The sequence below is a fragment of the Atractosteus spatula genome, chromosome 3 (assembly GCF_055471065.1).
Source record: "Atractosteus spatula isolate fAtrSpa1 chromosome 3, fAtrSpa1.hap1, whole genome shotgun sequence".
NCBI lineage: Eukaryota > Metazoa > Chordata > Actinopteri > Semionotiformes > Lepisosteidae > Atractosteus > Atractosteus spatula.
The window spans coordinates 23,204,020-23,224,207 of NC_142708.1; the positions used below are offsets into that span (position 1 = coordinate 23,204,020).

At 35.4% G+C, this 20,188-nt stretch overlaps 1 protein-coding gene across 2 annotated transcripts in view; it reads left to right on the plus strand.

Moving 5' to 3' along the window:
• The first annotated feature begins 426 nt into the window (after nucleotides 1-426).
• The window catches only part of sncaip (synuclein, alpha interacting protein), a 52,425-nt gene continuing 32,663 nt past the window's right edge, over nucleotides 427-20,188 (plus strand). For both annotated transcript variants that reach the window (XM_088911466.1, XM_088911467.1), the window contains exon 1: nucleotides 427-598. The gene's annotated coding sequence lies outside the window, so the exon portion shown is untranslated. The remainder of the gene's footprint in view (nucleotides 599-20,188) is intronic.

The window sequence follows — 20,188 nt, forward strand, 5'->3', positions numbered from 1 at the left end:
ATACCAATGTAACTTAATTATTTGGATATTATTTTTCATTAATCAATAATAATTATATTAATTCGTTAATGTTCAAAACGGAAATGTAGTAAGTGTTTCTACAGGCAACCTTTATACGGCAAAAATATCTAGCGGTTTTCCTTTTTCGGTTGCTCAAAACAATTGTGTTTTAAATCTTTAGGTTCTTCCAGCATTAACTGTCTAATATCTGCTGACTGTGCATGCCTTTTACGCAATAAGAAATACAAATTTGTAGATATTTATATCTGTACTTTTTTTTCACTCAGTTAAATTAAAGCTCTTAAGCAATACCGTCAAGCTCATTTGTACAGCAGGAATTCCTAACGGACCGTACTGACTGAGAAAACACTGCACAAGGAAACCGCATTTCCTTCATTATCCAAGATTGGGGTATCCGAGAGCTCTGTTTCCGGTAAGAAGAGGAAAACTAAGCAGAGCTGACACTGAGCTCACAGTCCCAAATCCTGTACTGTTACTGTGCACTAGTTCACCAGCGGCGTTGGGGGACAGTGGCGGAGGCGAATATAATCCGCATCGAGAACAACTGGAAAACCTAGGATCAGCTGCTTTATAAAAGGTAAAGATAAAACAAATGAACGCCTTACTCTTCTGACGTCTGAAAAGACCAGCTTCTAGTGAATGTACTGTATAGCATAGTATTCATTATAGTTCTTAAGGCATTGAAAACACAAAAGGTCTTCGAAACTGAAGACTATAGAAATGCGTTTTTCTTTTTTATGTACGGGGCGTTATTATAACTTTTACTTTATATTGTATATTCGTATTTAACATGTGATTACTCTTACTATTATTACTATTATTTCCCTTTTATGTTTAAAACGTGGAGTTATGCGCTTCAGTTCTAACAATCTTGAACAGGGAGAAACACCGCCCTTAGCCCCTTATTTATGGCTAGAAGTCTTATTTTTCAATACAAACGAGTTTGATTGGAGAAACCCCTCCGTCATTTCTCAAGATTGCTCGGATGATCAGTGTAAACTGGTGTTAGTGTGGAAATGGAGATGCAGTATTGTGAATCAAAGAAAAAGGAATAGCGTTTATTTGGTCACAACATTTCTTATCTTGAAGTATCGAAGTTGTATTATGTTTTTCGGTGATAGTTTTTTTTTTGGTAAAAAAGTAGATCGTTATGTGCTTGCCTGTAACTGCTTTGTTTCCTCTGAGCTGTGAATCATATGCGTGTAGTGTTGTCACGGAATAGCAGTTGTATGTGGAAATGGCTTTAACGAAAATGGGAATACATAAAGCATCTTAACTTTCATTACGAAATCATTCAATTTAAATTACATTTCATTGCCAAATCAGCATGTAAGCTTTTCTTAGATTAAAACGACAGTGGAAAATTGGGGTGGTGGGGGGTTTGAGTGTGATAAGAGTTAGCTCTGCATTCCACACAATATGTGCTCATCATGTACAGTGGCAGTTTGACACATATGCTGTGACGACTGAAAAAAATCAATACACGTTTAAACACAATGGAGTTAGCAGATGGAAGCTCTGCACCACAGACAAGAAGAACAGAATGCTTGAAATTATTACCTGTGTTGGCCTTTGACAGAATTTTACTCATAAATGCAGTTGGTCTTCCTGTCACCAGATGAACAACTGCTATAGTAAAAACAGTTACTAACAGAATAGGTTGGTAGAGGAATTACTACTGTTTACATTATTTCAGTGGCTGACGCTACTAACAATAAATGCTGATCAGTATGGACTTTTTATCCACTGTTGGCTTATAATTATGACCGTGTTTATTACCATACAGTTAAAATCAAGGTAAAACTAGCAACCCAGAATCAAACAGTTTATATCTTCTGTAATTTTAAAAGAGAATAAAGTAAACATGCATGATACAATTAAACGCATGGTTTCACCACGGTTGATTTTACGAATGGGACACCAGACAGACTGCTGCCTTGTACAAGCAAGTAGGAACAGTTTTGAGATCATGATGAGTCACAACAAAAGATCCATTGTATTCAGTCATGAAACCTTCTTACATGTTCATCTTTGAAAAACCATAGTTCAGTAGAACAATTAAAGTGTAGTTGGTAAGCTAAGGAATGAAGGATGTGCATATTTAGTGTTACAGATGTGGAAGAGAGTGGCACTTTTTAATAAGACTCTAAATAGGTTCTTCCTAATACAGTATGTCCTATTGCTGTGGAATAAATATAATTAGTATAGTATGTGTCAGGCTATTAGATATCTGCAGTGTTATTTTTTTAATCAATACGGTGATAACCTGGAAAAATAAATACAGCTTGAATTAAAACTGTTAACGAGTTGCCATTGTAGAGGATGGAGAAATTTATTTTATCCATTTAACAATTACCAATAATTTTGCAAAACTAGATTCTCTGTATAGCTGGATTTCAGACGGATTTGTGAAGATGTAATAAAGTTTGGTTATTAGGTGAGCATAAAAATCACAATCAAATCACAGACACACTCACACCAGGGATAATTTTCCCAGAAGCCAGTTAACCTACTGTACCAGTAGCTTTTTGGACTGTGGAAGGAAACTATAACACTGGGAGGAAACCCACACAAACACAGGGACAACATACAAACACTACACAGATAGCAACCCAGGTCTGGAATTGAGTATAGGGCCCCAGTGTAGCCAGGCAGCAATGCTAAACACTGTGCCACCATGCTTTTTTTCTTACCAAATCCGTCCTTAAATCTTTGTGTTTTAACACATTTTTTGTTGAATTTGTTGCCTGTTAAAGTCTTTGTAAATGCAGACCTTGTGCAGTTATAAGGTTTTTTTAGCTTAGAAAAAATCAGTGCAGCTTCTGCCAGCTAAGCAGTTTTTTGAGGTACATTATCTTGTTTGCACTCTTCAGAATATTGCAAAATGTAAAGACTATTTTTATCCACCGACCAGCGATGATCTCATGGCCAGGTGGTAATCTAAAAAAGCTACTTTGTCCTTTGTGATATGCCATGTTTTTTGGTAAAGCACACAATGTTGGCAAACATACAGTTTCCACAGGAAATGCTTGCATTCTTCGCAGGGCAATGGTTGTTTTCTGAATTTGCAAGTAATATTGTGTGAAAGGGAAAATGGGTTTGAAAAACCATTGTTTATGGAGTTCAAGGCAAGCAGGAGTACAGGACATGTTTTAAAAGGTCCAACACCACAGAGGTTTAACAAATTGACTATTTTATGACTTGAACTTTTTTAAAGGAATTATGACTAAAATATTGTTTTGACTAAAGACTGTTTTGTGGTAATACAGTGATTTTTATTTTAGTGTCAGAAAGGAACTCTTCAAATTACTTATTCCCCATTTGGCCTTTGTTCCTAAAAGCAGTGGGAAATATTTACCGTATAAGGGTAGCCAGGTTTTCTGTGAATTGCAGGTATCAGTTATTCTTATTCCTCAATGAGCCTTGTGTTAAAACAAGTTTCACATATAAAATTTTGTGAAGGGCATAGTTTTATATGTAGTGTGTAGGAGTGCTAGCTAATAATGGCTACCGTCCATCATCCAGTGTACTTCAGTGGTGGATGAAGTGGGTCCTCTCCCATAAATAAGTTCTTTGGTAACTTGGTATGAGAAGCACCATGCAAACACAGTTAATAAATTAACGCTAAGTCTACTCTATTCTTCAGAGATTAGGCATGAGGATAGCTGTGAAATACGAAACATTTTGCTGTTCAATATTCTCTACGAAATGCCAGTTACTATCAATTGGAATGTTAGAAAGGTATTAATAGTGTAATCCTGAGAAATATGGAAAATGCATTTGTTTTTAAGATCCCTGCGTCTGTGCAAATGCTACAGTATGTCTATTATATTTTTGTGACCCCACCTGTGTATTCTACAGTATGTCACACTTAATAATAAGTACAGATTAGACAGCTTTAGATCTTAATCGTTAATAAGTGAAACTGTTGTTTATATATTGATAGTGACTGTCAAAAGCAAAGAACTGACAGGTTTTTGGTATGATTAACTTGTGAAAGAAAACAATCATGGCTACATATGGGAACCTTTTTTACACAGCTGCTTGGTTTGGATCACACAACCAGGAGCTGTTAACTTTAATAAGTAGGTTTATTTAAGTAGTTTAAGAGGTTTAACAATAGAATTGTTCAGGTGTGAACGCGTCTCAAGATTGTAATACTCAAAATGAAATAATTTTACTCACTTTCCATACTATATCTTTTATCCAGTAAATGGGAAGCATTGTTTAACCAAATCATCTATGTTTCATGCTGTTTTCTTATTATTACTGAATTTGTGTTGCCTCTTTATTATTTCATTTACAATGAAACATCCTTCCTTTCATGTTACTTAATCAAACTAAGTTAAGTTTGAAATTCTTGCAAAGAGCACATATCTAATCCTGTAAATTATTATCCTATTATTATCATCTTTTCACACATTTCAGTAAATAAATTACTATAGAACATTAGAATATTAAATAGGGAAAGATAACCGTGATGAAAAATGATGAAAATAATCTAAAGGGCAGATCTGAAAAGATGAGAATCAGTTTTCAGTCATGTCGGCATTTTGACAGGTTATCAGTGGAAGATGAAAATTTTCATAATGGAAATTGGAAAATTAATTAATGAAGTGAAGTGGAAAATTATGTCTTTTCTGATCTTTCATTATACAAATATAGGAATGGTTACAAACAACAGAAGGCCATTTCGTCCATCTAGCCCATTTGGTAATAGCTAATTGATCTGATGATCTCATCTGGCCCTGTTTTTGTAAGAAGCCAGAGTGTTGTTCAACAGCATGGCTGGATAACTTGTTCTGTACTCTCACAACCCTCTGGATAAAGTAGTGACACCTGTTCTTTGTTTTTAAATGAGCTTCCACACAATTTCCACTTGCATCCCACTGTTTATTCTGAGTTTTCCGATTTAATTAAAATTGTGATAAGGAAGAAAATCAAATTCATATTAATCAGGCAAAAATACAGTCAATGATATATGTGCATAATAAATCTACCCCTGTATGTGAGTTACATTCAGGAAATATCTAGCAGAAATGGAAGTGGACAAGGTTAATTTACTTTTATTTACAAAATCCTAATGTTGCTTCAAAGTACAGTATAAGCATACAGGATGGTAGCAGTGCATTTTGTTCCGATGTTGTATTGTTATTGCAATAGTAACATAATTTTTTAAAACTGATTTTGTAAGTGGTGTGCAAAATGAAACCTGTACTAGAAACAAGTAAACTTCCACAGCCAAAATGTTGTGTTTCCTTTCTTCTCTTTTCAAAATTTCTCTGTTCCACTCAATGCATGAGAATTTTCTCATCAGTGAGAAAAAGTTATCTAAGAAATGGAGCATTGAGTGGAACTTGTAAGTGAAAGAAGATAAATGTTTCGTCCTGCTGCTTTAAATGGGTCTAATATGGACAATAGTTGCATAGTGCATTGGAAAATGGGAGCAGGAAAGTTATGAAATGGAGGGATCAATGATGCTGCGTGTTAAACCAGAATGTGTACAGGTGCATTAGTGAGCTAATTCAGAAGTGAGCAAAGGGCAGAATGGGAAAGGGAGCAGGGATAGCAAGCATCAGTGGTCGAGTGGCATCCTGATGAACAGGAGAAGAGTTAATAATAAAAAATAATTAAATCCTTACATTTATATAGCACTTTTCTGGACACTCCACTCAAAGCGCTTTACAGGTAATGGGGACTCCCCTCCACCACCACCAATGTGCAGCATCCACCTGGAAGATGCGATGGCAGCCATAGTGCACCAGAACGCTCACCACACATCAGCTATCAGTGGGGAGGAGAGCAGATTGATGAAGCCAATTCATAGAGGGGGATTATTAGGAGGCCATGATTGGTAAGGGCCAATGGGAAATTTGACCAGGATGCCGAGGTTACACCCCTTCTTTTTTGGAGAAACGCCCTGGGATTTTTAATGACCACAGAGAGACAGGACCTCGGTTTTATCTCTCATCTGAAAGATGGCGCCTTTTTACAGTATAGTGACAGGGGCATTAGGACCTACACGGACCACAGGGTGAGCGCCCCCTGCTGGCCCCATTAACACCTCTTCCCATCTAGGTACTGACAAGGCACCTGCTTAGCTTCAGTGGGTTTCCAGTTGTGAGTTGCAGGGTAATATGGCTGCTGGCCATATTGTTTCCATCAATGCAGTCTCACAATGGCCCAAGCTGGACGTAGGGGGTAAGGAGCAGGAGCTGGGCAGAGTATCTGCTGCGGGCAGGAAGGTATCTGCATATAGTTTTATAGTACCTTCGATATAGTTCGAATAGGTCTCAAACTATTTCTGAGACAACCAGAGAGAGGGCAGAGGTGTGGGCGAGGTGTGAAGAGAAAGGACGAGGGTAGAGTTCTTGCAGGGAAGAGGAGGAGCAGGAGGATTAGGTGGAGCCGAGCCGGTGTTGAGCAGATCAGCTGCCTAATGGAAGCAGGAATCCAGGGCACTGAGGAAGAAGGATTGAGTCTCTGGTGCCTGGGCCACTTTGGCCACAGACGGAATGGTTCTGGCTCCTGGTTGGGAAGGTGAGGGCTGTGCATTAGGCTCACAGAGTTAGTGGAGTAAGCGTGAGCAGCTGGGAGGATACCCAGGGGGCAGCAGATATTCTTCTTCTGTTGTTTTCTCTCCTATGTAATGTTAAGTCAACAGCGTGCAGTCTGTACTAGTAGTGCACTTTCATTGTCTGATGGGTGAGAACTCCAAAATGCAGCCACAGAAAATGTATTTATCCTTCAAAACCTGATTGATGTTAAGGTCCATTCCTTTGGTTGCAGCCTTTTTGTGGCTGTTTAGAATCACTTGTGTCTCTGTCTTACACAAACTGGCAAATGTGAATCTTTTTTACCCCCTTTGCTGCCCCTCTATCAAAGAAGCAGCAGTTAATTCTTTTGCTCTGGAAGTTGAAAAATGTGTTCTTTGTAGAGCACTTTAAGACACACACTTCAAAGGCACGGTTAGTTTTGGAATGATTCATATCTACAGTTGTAACAAGTGGTTGCTTTTCTTTAAGCATGCTAGATGCTAACACAGATGCTCATTGTCTGATTTGAAAATGCTCTTGTGTTTGTTCCGGTTGCTAGGAAGTAGCTAAAACACCCTCTCAAATTACCTTTTAGCATGGAGTAGGAAGTACTTTTGTTCTCACATTTATATCTTGATGATCATTACAGAGTTCTGAGTTCATGCAGAAATATTTGAGGTGAACCAAAATTGTTATAGGACTGGCACTGTAAAAATAATTTCATCTACTGCACAGCATGTAGACTTCTGGCAGAAGAAGCTGGTTTTCTGTCTGCAGATAATAACGAAGGAACACCGCTTTTAATGATGACTTTTAAGGAGGTTTTATTTACAGTAACTGATTATTGCCCGTCTTGCTTGTACTGTCAGTGCTGGTTCTCACAAGAAATGACTACTAGGGATCTGTCTGGGGAAAGACAAAGAGCTGAAGAAGTTAAGGAGGTGAGAATTGAGTTTAAAGCTATTTTTGAAATCTAATGTGTTTGTATATAAAGTGTTGCACATTTTTTCAGGTGAATTTTCATTCATTGTTTCTGTAATTATTTTTCTCAAATATAGTTTGATTCACTATACAATATCACTACAACTGTTATACAGTTAACAATATGACAGTATTTAATTTAGGGGAAAGGGAATATGTTTACATTTCATCCATAACTTTTATCTTTAACTATGTTTTTAACATTTTATCCATGCATTATTTGCAGGTTCAGACGAAATGTGGTTTAAGACTGCTTTTTGCCTGTGATGTTTTTTGAATTGTAAGATTATCATCAACAGAGCTAAACACATTTAAAGGCTGTAAGTCTAAAAGTCATACAGTTTGTCTTGTATTGAAATTGAATAACACATGAACATGATCTTAATTAAGGACATTTTCAAATATTGTTCTTCTATAGATTTTCATGTCTTTTATCTAAATTTGATTAACCCAACACATTTTACAGTTCTGTGTCACAGTATTTCTTATCTTTTTGTCTGCGCTGTACACACATTTTAAGATGCTAATACTGTAGGTTTAGTTACTCCTCTAATTAAACAACAGGGTTCATATCCTGATGTAAAAGTCATGTAGTTCCATAAAACAGTCTGTTGCATTACATATGATGTACAATTGTAAAAAGTTTAGCTGGTTTGTTAAACAACATTTCAATCTTGTGGAAGGAGTTTTATTGAAACGTAAAGAACATTTAATATAAATTCAAGAACATATTTAGGATAGAATAACACAAAGACATACAAAACTTGTAGTAATACTTTATGACATTTTATTCTTCATATACTGTAATGCCTTTTGTATACCTTGAATAGGTCTGTGTTTGCAGAATATGTCTGTAGCCATCTTGTTTCATGCTAAGATTTATGAGTTTTGTATTATGTATTTTGTAGTACAAAATTATGTAGAGAGAAACAAATGAAGTTAATGACAAGTAACATATTTTATTGCCAACTGTGATGGATAAGCCACTACAACACTGTGCTCATATATAATTTACCTTGATTTGCTGTAATCACAATTTCTGAAGATTTGCTCAACATAAATGATCTGTCTGACATTTTTTAAGTTTCACTTTTGTCCACTAATACTCATGTACACAGCCATGCATCAATATGAGCGTAGTACCTCGTTCAAAGTTACAACAGCTTTACCACACCTGGGATTCAAAACCACAACCTTCCAATCTATAGTACAAATCTAGAGCACACTGAATGGCTGGATGACAAGTTTGGTTTCTTCTCACTCAAACTAACTTTCAGTAATAACAGTGAATGTTGACGTCACAGTAGAAACGCCAGTGAAAACTTTCAGTAAATTGTTTAAGCTCAGAATACCCCTGTAAATTGTGGTTGTGTCAATGATGTCTAAGACTTTTGTACAACAATGTGCTTTCAGATATGTTAGATTTTTAATCTGCATAAATCATTGTGCATTTTAAAATAAACAGTATCATATAAAAATTACCAACCAGTCAGTAATTCTAAGATGTAACATTAGGCACATTATTATGATTGACTAATGAGAATGATAGTTTTGGTTTCATGCCCCTTATTGTATATTCAAACAGAGTTCTGTTTCTGTGTATGATGCTAAAAATTCCAAATAAATCAGCTTTGGAAGATTATCTCTTTGTCAGCAGATGATGTGTATTCACAGTTGCCAAATGACACCATGATAAGTGTAGCACCTCAGAAACTACACAGAAAAAGCTTTCTGAGAGCAATAAAGCTCCCTAACATGAATCATAATATTATGAAAATACTCATTTTTTTGTTTATATGTTCTTGTGAAAATGTTTTTTTTGAGAATCTGTCAAGACTGAGGGAGTGACTTTTTAACTGCCTTTAAAATTATTAAATGCTGTTAATTACTAAATTAAAGAACCATTGTATCTGTGTAACCAATCCATGCCTACTTAGTACTCTCTGTTTAAAAATACTTTACTTGAGAATGTGGATGTACTGTACAGACATTCAAACATCAACAGAATACATTGACTGGGATTGATAAGAAAACTGATTATTTCAAGCAATTATCTGTGAAAACCACACTGTGGATGATCCAAAAAGAGAAAGGACATCTGTATTTGAAGTCCAAATATAATGTATTAGTACAATCGCAACACTTAAATGCTTAATGCAAACATAGTTGTTTCAGCAGTCTCAACAGTCTCAACTAGCATCTATAGAGGATCAGACCCAACGTGTCCTGTGATTGTAGAACAGCAATCACCTCACCAACAGCTCACCCCTGAAGCAAGTAATTGGCTTCAAAATCTGAACTTAAATCTATAAAACATTCTCCATTTCTCTAAAAAAAAGAAATAGCCTTATGCATGAAGAAGTGGTCTCATCCAGGAATGCGTAGCCGTTGGCTGCTTAGCTCATTACGTTTTTCATTAGAATCTCTTCATGTGGGTCTTGGCAAGACAACTAGCAGTTGACTTTTTGAAGTACTCTTTAAGACCTAATGCAGTATCATTAATGACCCAATAATCTTCATTTAATAGATGTTAAAAGTTTTCAAAAGACTGAAAGTTATAGCTTCAAGTAGGGAACATTCAGAATAGACATCATAAAACAGATGTCGTATTTACCTGATGTACAGGCTGAGTGGGTACTCGTTTGATGTTACTGCGGTGCAATTTCTGTATTAATCTACTGAATGAAGGGTTTTCCATAATTGTACATACCGATAGTCCCAGGATTTCTGCTCTTTCTTTGAGTTGAAAAGTTCAATTAATTAAAAATATTGTTCTTATGTTGCAGATAGTTTTAATCTTATTCGTAATGCAAACATCACAATCAGATACATTTAGTCGAGACAGTTGTCTCCCCTGCCTGTGTAATGGTGACACCAGTGTTTACATGATGACCAGAATGTAGTATTTCATGTATAATTCTATATTTCTAGCTTTATACTAAAGCCAAGTTCTTAACATTTTTGTTTACTTGTCTGCTGTGGAAAACCAAGAATTTCTTCTTCAAGCCAAGATCTTTCCCTTGCCAAACCATTTTCACCAGCTTATTTTTCAGTAAACACTCATTTTAATGAACACTAATTTTGTTTCATTAAGCTTACATGTGGTCAGTAAATCACACTCCAGCAGTTGTTTCTGTTTTGCCAGAATGGATTCTTTGTGCTGTATGTTAATCAGTTAAGACCATTTACATTTACAGCCTTGCCCGGCGTCACCACTTTCCAATGATGTCCTGTTTTGTTGAATCATAAATGAAGAATGCCCCATTTTTAAAACCTGATTTTTTCCTTTAGTCTACAGGGTTCAGATATTAATTTTCTTTTGCAGGTGAATTTGGTTAATCTCGATTAATACAGCAATAAAATGAAGTCACACAGATTATGGTGAAATATCTGGCTGCTGCAGAACATGGTAATACAATGCTTTGCTTTTTGTAGGGCTGCATGCTTATTTGCATGGCTCTGAAACTGTTTATAATGTGCTTAAATTCAGTCTCAAATGCATTATGAAAGAAAGGAAAGGAAAAGGATTTCTTACTTTTTTACCATTTCAAGCTCAACATTAATGGTGGCTGATCTTAATATCTTGGCTCAAGTTTATGGTAGATAGTTACCAGATGTGAGAGGGTTTAAGGTTTTACAGTGAGGAAAATTAAGTAGTCAGCAGTCAGCTTCATACCTGAGTAGAAGCCTAACCTTTCTCTGCATTATTTCTTTTTTTAATAAATTCTTATTGTTTAAACTGTTGGGATAACTGTTGTTTTCCCAGTATGTGAGAGCCTGTTCTGGAGTGTACTTAAGGTTCTTGTAAGTGCAGTGGCTGAGAAGATTTGAGCACTTGAAGAGCAAGAGGGTTGATTTATGTATTTGTCTAAGGTCACTTGCAGGTTAGCATGAGTTAGTGGCTGATAAGGACTTAGGATCTCATGCCTGCTACTCATTTTTCACAAGACAACTGGGGCTTCATTGGAAGAGGAATGCTATTAACAAGATGCATAAGTATGTAAGTGATACTGGATTCACTTCACAGTGTTTCATCTCAGTAATTCTTAATGAAAACAAGTAGCTGTCTATGATTTAAAATATGAAGGGTGATATTTCTTTTTGTGGCTCTGACCATTGCACGTGATTGTAAGCTGTTAATACTACAGTAAGGTAAGAAAAAGTAGAATTTTGGAAATCTTTCAAAACCTATTCAATATTTCCTTTATTCAGTCACATTCCAGAAGAAAAGAAATGCCACAATAGAGTATAATAAAGCTAACCTGTTGCTAAATTCTCAGTAGTGCAAGGAATAGTCTGAAATACTACAGTATGGGTATTATATCCCAATGGATGAAAATGACATTGATTCAAACTATCTGACTTGAAATGCCAAGCCAGACAGTTTAATGTCCACTCCATGGACATTAAGAAACCTGCTTGTGAAAAAACTAATGTACCAAATTTAAAAAGTTTTTTTTTAGTTTATTGAAACTGCAAGAACCAGTTTGAACAGGACCTTGTTCAGTTTTTTTGCTGACATACAAGCATCTAAAGATTCATCATCATAAAAATGAAGGTTTTGGCTTTTTTCACCACAATTTATAACTTAAAGAACAGGCTTGGGTCTGCAGCACAAGTAGTTGAAGGAGCTAAAAGTACCACACACTTTCACACTGATGATCAAACACTTCACTCAGAGTTTCCCCAAAGTCTATGAATCCATATTTATGTGGTGTGGGTTTCTGCTCTTTGTAATGTTTTGTGTTTATTCTGAATCAAATGAAAGGTCTAGGAGTCAACATAAAATGTAGATTTGTTTTAGATTTGAGAATCATGTTAAGTAATGTAAAATGATATACTGCATCATTTTCAGTGACCATAAGACAACAAAGTAGATGAGTGTACCTATTAATTTGATATCTGTCATGCAGTTGAGTTTGCTTTGGTTCATCAGAGTTGGTTGTGATGCGAAATTCCAATTGAAGTATTCCAAATTTAATGATGAATTCTTTTGTTTTAATGATATTGAATTTTAGGAAATGACTAAAAACTGTATTTGCTTAAGTAACTTCCTTTGCATTTAGCACACAATTGAAGATTAGACTCATAATGTAAAGAAAAAATTGTATTGCATAAATCTTATTTAATAAACAGTACATTCTAATGTTCTACACATTTCCAATTTCATGTACTGTATAATTCTAAACAAATGTGCATTTAAAGATCATCAAAGATGCATTTTAATATTTAGAAAAATAAATTTCAATGTTGAGATGTATTTCAGTTATAATTATAAATTATTCTACTGTATTGTTAAGTTAGATGTACTCCAAATATAAAAAATATGTGACTTTCTTTTGTTACTCTGTGTAAATATTTGACTTGACAGCAGCTTCATAAATGCTTTCACAGAGCTAGGAAATCTTCATCTCCTATTCCAAACATACTGCTGTTGAGAATTAATTTACTTGAGTAAAACATTTTCTCTGATAAGGTGAGTAGTGGTGATAGATGACACCAGTGCTATTGTTTGTAGATGGACATATTGTAATAGGAATAAAGGAAATTTGGTCAACAACGGTGTACAGTATAACACATAATAATTGTAAACATTTTTTCAGATTTCCAGTGCACATCTATTACGTGATCAAATTCTTATTTAGAAGTTGTGTAGCCATACTAGTAATATTATTTAAAAATAGTATAGTATTTTGTAAATTAACGATAATAAAATATCCAGGTCTTTTAAAGCACTGTGATATTTAGCAGTGATCAGCTAACTAACCTGGTTTTTATTCTGATGCCTTATGATGTCTGTAATGACACTGCGATCAAATGTTGTAAGCAAGCACAAGTAATCAGCTGTAAGGTATCAAGTTCATTAAAATTAAATATGAAGCCTTGTCTTTAGATTAATATAATTATAGAGATCAAATCAACACCTTGAAGTTTTTGGTCAGGACCTAACTAATTAATTAGGCTATACATTTTTGAACCACATTTTTACAATCATGTTACATATTAAATAATTGACAAAAATATAATATATATTGCTATTTATATATCACAAAAATATTATCCATCCAGCCATTTCTAACTGCTTCCTTCAGTTCTGGGTCACAAGGGAGCCGGAGCCTATCCCGGCAAGAAACGGGTGCAAGGCAGGGTACACCCTGGACAGGGTGCCAGTCCATCGCAGGGCTCACAGACACAAAAACAGACACACACTGTCATCACGGCTAGGTTTCCCAGAAGCCAATAAACCTACCAGTACAGTATGTCTTTGGATTGTGGGAGGAAACCAGAGCAGAAACTACTACAGTATTTGGTTGTGAAGTTATATTTTAAATCTATTTTTTCATACAAAATGTAGGACATGGATTCGTAAAGCTGGAATGAATAAGCATAATTAAGAGTGCAAATGTAGCAGATTTGTCACCTTAAAAAAAGAAAGAGGAAAAACATTAGGTTTCAGTTTTGCAAGCACTGTCTAGGAGTGAAATTTTTTTTATTCCTCAGGTCTGATACACAGAACCATGATTTTTGCACTGAAACTACTGTAGCTGCTTAAATATGCATTTAAATAAATATATGTTTATATTATTAACACAGGATACCAGAGACTGGAAGTGTGTTTCATCAAGGGTTAATTTAGTTAGCTTCCAAGAAGCACATGTGAATACAAAGTACAGCTCTCTAGAAATGCTAATTCTTTGAGGGGATTTGCCCCTAAATTCATTAGCTGCATCTCTTGTTTTGAAAGGGGTATTAAGCAAGGACAAATGCAAATGGGATTAACTGTAAAAGGAGCCATGGAACAGAGTTATGAATTCAAAAGAAAGTGTCTAAGGCAACAACAGACTTGGGATCATATTGAAGACGTTCACAGACCACCAGAAATGTACAGTATAGGCTTGTTACTAGCCCTGGAATCAGTTACTTAAGACGACTTTATCTAGTTCAAAGAATGTCCTGATATAGGATTAGGCTGAAGTATATATTAGGCAGTTAATTTATAATATGGAAAGGTTTGAAATCTTTAAATTTATTTTAAAAAGTTGACATGTAAAAAGTATTATTCTCTTAAGGCTACTATTCCAGGTTTTCGTATGGAAGGTTTTGTTATAAACAAGTACGTGTTAATGTCCGTCTCTTTCCTAACTGCTTTAACCAGTACAGGGCCACAGGGGGAGCTGGAACTTATCCCAGAAGCAGTGGGCACAAGGTGGACGGGACCCCAGTCCGTCACAGGGTTCATTCTCGGACATTAACATTAACCGTTTCCCCAGAAGCCAATTAACTTATCAGTACCATTGGATTGTAGGAGGAAACTGGAGTACCCAGAGGAATGTGATTTCGTGTCCTCTATCGCTAACCATTGATGGAATATGACTGACTGAAAAGGCATTTTGCCAAAGTCAATAAGATGAGATTAGATTTTTTTAATATGATACCATAATGTGTACATGAATATTAACATGTTAATGCTTGTTATGTACATTACATTATTGAGGTACTGTATGCACCGCTCAAGACATTTTAATATAATATTTAAATAGAATTCAATAAATTTGCAACCATGTTTATGTCTTTCCATACTGTACATCGACTACAGTAATACTGTCACCAGGCTGCCTTCATCTAGATGCCTTTATTTGCATCACTGTTTTGCAAGCATTTTGCAGTCAATAAAATAATCTTAACATTTGTCGAGCAGTGCATACATTACCGCAGCAATATTTCAGCAAATTGCAATATAAACAATTTCAGTTGTTCTGATTAGTTTATGGGCTCTCCATGAAACGCCTTGTTTTTGGAGAATGACACCGTGACACCAGACACATTAAAAAATCAAGGTTCAATCCAGGCTCCATTCGTGGCATTTCATCTCCTTTTCAGAAGAAAATACTCTAGAGCCATGCTACATTTTAAAAATGTAGCTAGGCTATATATTTTATATGTTTACATAACATGTAAAATATGTTGTATTTTCAAGAAATATAATTATTTGACTAAGAAAAACGAGATTAAATGAAGCTACACTTTTAGTAACATCTCATGCAACACAAGTGCCACCTGTCAATCTGTTTTGAGGGCTGAAAGCAGCATGCCGGACAGGACTGTAGTATACTGCAGTGTGCTTTCTGCTGACATCAATTTGATACACATTCTAGATGGCTGCATCAGTTGCAATCAGGCATGCTGTTTTGATTAACTGAAATTAGTGTTATCATATATTGATATAGCCTGTGAAATGTACTGGGATTTGATTAAAGACGGTTTTTTCATTACCAGTGGGAGCAACAACATGTGAATTTAAACTGATGTATCATTATGAAATACAGCCTATCTTGATTTGCAGCTAACACATTAATAGTAGGTTTCTGTTGTTTTAAGTGACATTTAGCAGTTTAAAGTACGTGTAAGGGGGCAAATTATTGAAATTCCCTTTAAAGTAGCATCTACCGCACTCCTTAAGTCACCTCTTCTGTATCCATTTCTCACAGTCTCATCAGCTAGTAGTATTGATTACTCCCACATGATACAGTACATGAGAGCCAGCCTGTCTTTGTCTCTGTCCGAAACCCATGTTTATTTCAGAGGGTTAGTTAACAGACGAGGAGCACTTTATACATTGGGTAGAAATACATATGACTGATAACTAATTCCCCTGCTCTGACTGAATGAGAATGAGAATTATGACATTTTTTTGTTCACCTGTCACATTATTAATATACAGTATATATGATATATTTCCTTGTCTGAATACCGTATTGTTATAAGCACACTACTTTTTTTTTAACTCATCATAAAATGATAGTGTTATGATAATTTATAACCTAAAGTAGGATTTGTTAGGACTGTTCTCTCTGATGTGCGTACCTGGTGTAGTTTGTTTTTACGAATCTTTTAATAAAGATCCTCATAAAAGATACATTTTCAAATTGCAGATACTGGGCTTTCAAGGTAATGTGCTGATTTGAAATGATTAAAGAGTAGAAGAAGGAGAGTTCAGATAAGAAGTTGAATACTCCAACTGGGATATTACATTTAGTGGAGTGCCACAGAGATCTGTATTAGGACCACTGCTCCACCTCATTTTATCAGTAATCTACTATAGGTCCTGGTATAGTTGGTAAACTAGTCTAACATTATGTTTGCCTTTTTAATTGCTTCCCTGTATGCTTCATAGTCACATTGTTGAAACTGACTCTGGAAAATCCTTTGTGTTAGCATTGTTGTTTGATTTTTTCCCTTTTTCATCTGCATTATTTGTCTGTGTATTTAAAATTATTTTTCCATATTGTAGGTTGACCTGGATAAGTGTATCTGTTAAGTAAATTAATAGTAGTAATAAAATAATATATCATCATGACAGTGTTGATAGGTGCTTTTGATGATATTTCTGATATAATGCATTAAACTACCAGCAGCCTAAGAAGCAAATTGAGCTCCTGTCATTTGTAACCTTGGTCTTATTCTATACAGTGCAGTCCGTAAGTATTTGTACAGTGACACAATTTTTGTTGTTGTGGCTCTGTACTCCAGCACATTGAAATCTAGCATCTTATCTGCTCAGATCCAACCAAATGCTTCAAAACTCATTGGCGCTTCACCTTGCAGCAGGACAATGACCTGGCCCCATGAAATGGGGGGACTATGTATAAAAAGGGTTGTGATTCCTATATGGTTTACCCAATATCAGTAGGTGTAAATACCCTCGAATTAAAGCTGACATTTTGCACTTTAACCTCATAGTCATTGTTTATTTCAAATCCAATGTACTGGAGTACAGAGCCAAAACAGCACAAATTGTGTCACTGTGCAAATACGTATGGACTGCACTGTATATGGCTGTATCCCAAATAATGGTAAGTACAGTCCTTAAATACTGTAGCTGTTTCAGGGATGTCTGCTTTCTGACTTTGCCACTTGCGGTCTGTTTAGGGTGATGGTATTTTTAGACAGAAGAAAAATGAAAGGGTCAGCTTTCAAAGGAAGCCAATTTTGTTAGAAAATAAAATGAAACATAAAAGCTTACAGTACGGAAACCTTTTTGAAGTTCATTACCTTTTTTGTAAATTTAATTGCACCCTATTTCCAATGTGATCTGCCATTTTGTGGTTAGAAACCAAACAAAAAAAATCTAAATATATCATTATATTGAACCTATTAACTTCAAAGATTGAATATAAAGTTTCAGTTACTTGGTGATTCATTTATGCAGCAGTGGAAGTAAAATGATTGCAAAATCTCTTTCATTCACTGGTTTCATACAAAAGGCTGCTAGAGATCAACTGATTTAAAGTAAATCGTAATTGTTTATGTATAACGTATATATTAATCACCTAGAGAGTATATGGTGAAATATATACTTTGATTAATTTAACCTACAAAATAAGTTATATTTATAACAGAAATATTGCAAACATGAAGCAATGGACAAATTCCAAAAGGATCCAGCCATGAAAATATTCCGTTTTCATTCTCTGTTATACTACCCATTGATTTTTTTTACTGCTGTCCTTCTGATGACTGTTTCCAGGAGTGTGACAGGTCAGGCAACAAAAACTTTTTTTTAACACACCAACCATCACATTTCCACATTGAATAAAGACAGGGTCTTATAACAGGGCAGTAGAAGTTCACTTACAATGTTAAAGAATCAATTTGGATATTAAAATAACTATTTTATATGAAAAGAGCTCATTCTCTTTTAGTCAAAACACGTCATGTGCTGTTACAGCTACTTTTTAATAATATTCTGAGCTTGTTTGTGCAGCTCTTGAGTTTATGGTTGTGTAGCTATTCCTAAAGTTGTGGAAAGCTGTCAATAAATGGGAATTGCTTACCTGAAAACTGATAAAACCAGGTGCAATGAGAGCAAATCATATTTAGCAAAAACACCTGCAAGAGCACATAAAGTTGTAGTTCTGAGTTATATGTTTCTGGTCCATCATCCCTCATGAACTTTTTCAATGGAATTTGTGTATTCATTTCAGATCATATGTACAGTAGATCAATTCATTCTTTCCAATATACAGTACAATGAAAAAAACAAGATAGGGGTAAGTTTTGCATATCTGGAATGATCCAGTAAAACCTGAGCATGTATCTCCATGACCATTTTGTTTGTGTGCATGTTGTACAGTTCATGGTATAGCAGCGGATGAAGCTATACCCATCTACGGATTGTAAACTACTTCCATTTTGAAATCTAGAAAAATAATACTTCTTTAAAATCAGTTCTGCTGTTAATGTTGTTAATGTTCACCATGTCCCTTTCAAATTAAGCAATGGAAATATACTATTTAGCTTGGTTCTCATTATTAGTTATGTTTTGGCAGTGTGGTTTAATGATCTAATGAATGATGTTAGTGACCTGTTTGCAATCAAACATTTTCTGTGTAATTTAAGTATCTGAAGTTATATTAAAATAAGACAACAGTGGTCTTAAAGGTAACTGTTATTTTGCACAAGTTTTGTACTGGATTGAAGTCTTAACTACAAAAAGCTGCATTACAATATTAGTTGGTTATCCTTTTTCAAAACATGCTTTGATTAAATCGGTTATGTTAAATAGGGTTATTGTTTTCATGCTTTGCTGAAGTCTTGTAGAGCTGGCAACAAAGGCATTTTCAGTATCCACTGAGACATTGTCTTCTGCGTATAATAAGAACCTATAAGTTAAATTTAAATTAATATTACTCTGTCCTAATGTGTAAGATATAATATGTCACATGCTGAAGAAAACCTTTTTGTACCAGGGATCTTTTAAAATCCTCTGTGTTCTAATGTGTAATAAAGTGGTTCTTAATGACTTTGCTTTTGATAAATGACTCTTGAGATTTACGCTCTAGTGTTCATTGGAGCAGGAGGGGTTTTAATTATGTTTACTGTTCAGATTTGTTTTTTTTTACCAGGAACGCTTCTAGCAAAACAACACGGTGAAGTAGCAGAGGATTTATTCATGTGGTATGACGAGATGAAGTGCGTTGCTTGAGAATATATGAATGTACAGTATATGTAACTTAAAGTGCTTATGTTTATATATATGCAATGCATATATTTTATTTCTCATGCCGAAAAGCATGAATTATTTTAATAGGATGCCAATTTCATCAAGTGATACAGAATGGATTGCTTACCTTGTCCTAGGCTTGATTGGTTTTGTGGGTAACTCAATCCTGCTTCTTGGTACATGGAAATACTTAGCCCAGCGACAGAGAACATCATGCATGCTGCTCCTGAACACCGCTCTCATTCACTTGACCAGGATCTTGGTTGTGAACTTGCTAAGCATTGTTTCCATTGCCGGAAATGTGGAGATATTCAATACAGCTGGCTGCAAGATTATCACATTCACCTCTACCTTCACCGACATGCTTGCCATCTGGTTTACTCTCTTTGTGGCATTGTTCTATGTTATCAGGCTCAACCGGGTCGTTCATCCTTTAACTGCAACACCCAGTGTGAACAGGAACACAGCGCTTTGCTTTGTTATGGCAGTGCTATGGGCCACTGCAGTTGGAGTAAGCTGCCCTCTCTTATTCTTTGTTGAGAAAGGAGAGAGTTTACACAATGTGACTGATAACAGAAACTGGACTCACATTGCATGTCAAGTCAAATATACTAACTCTGAGGTACAGCTCCTGTATGGTGTGGTT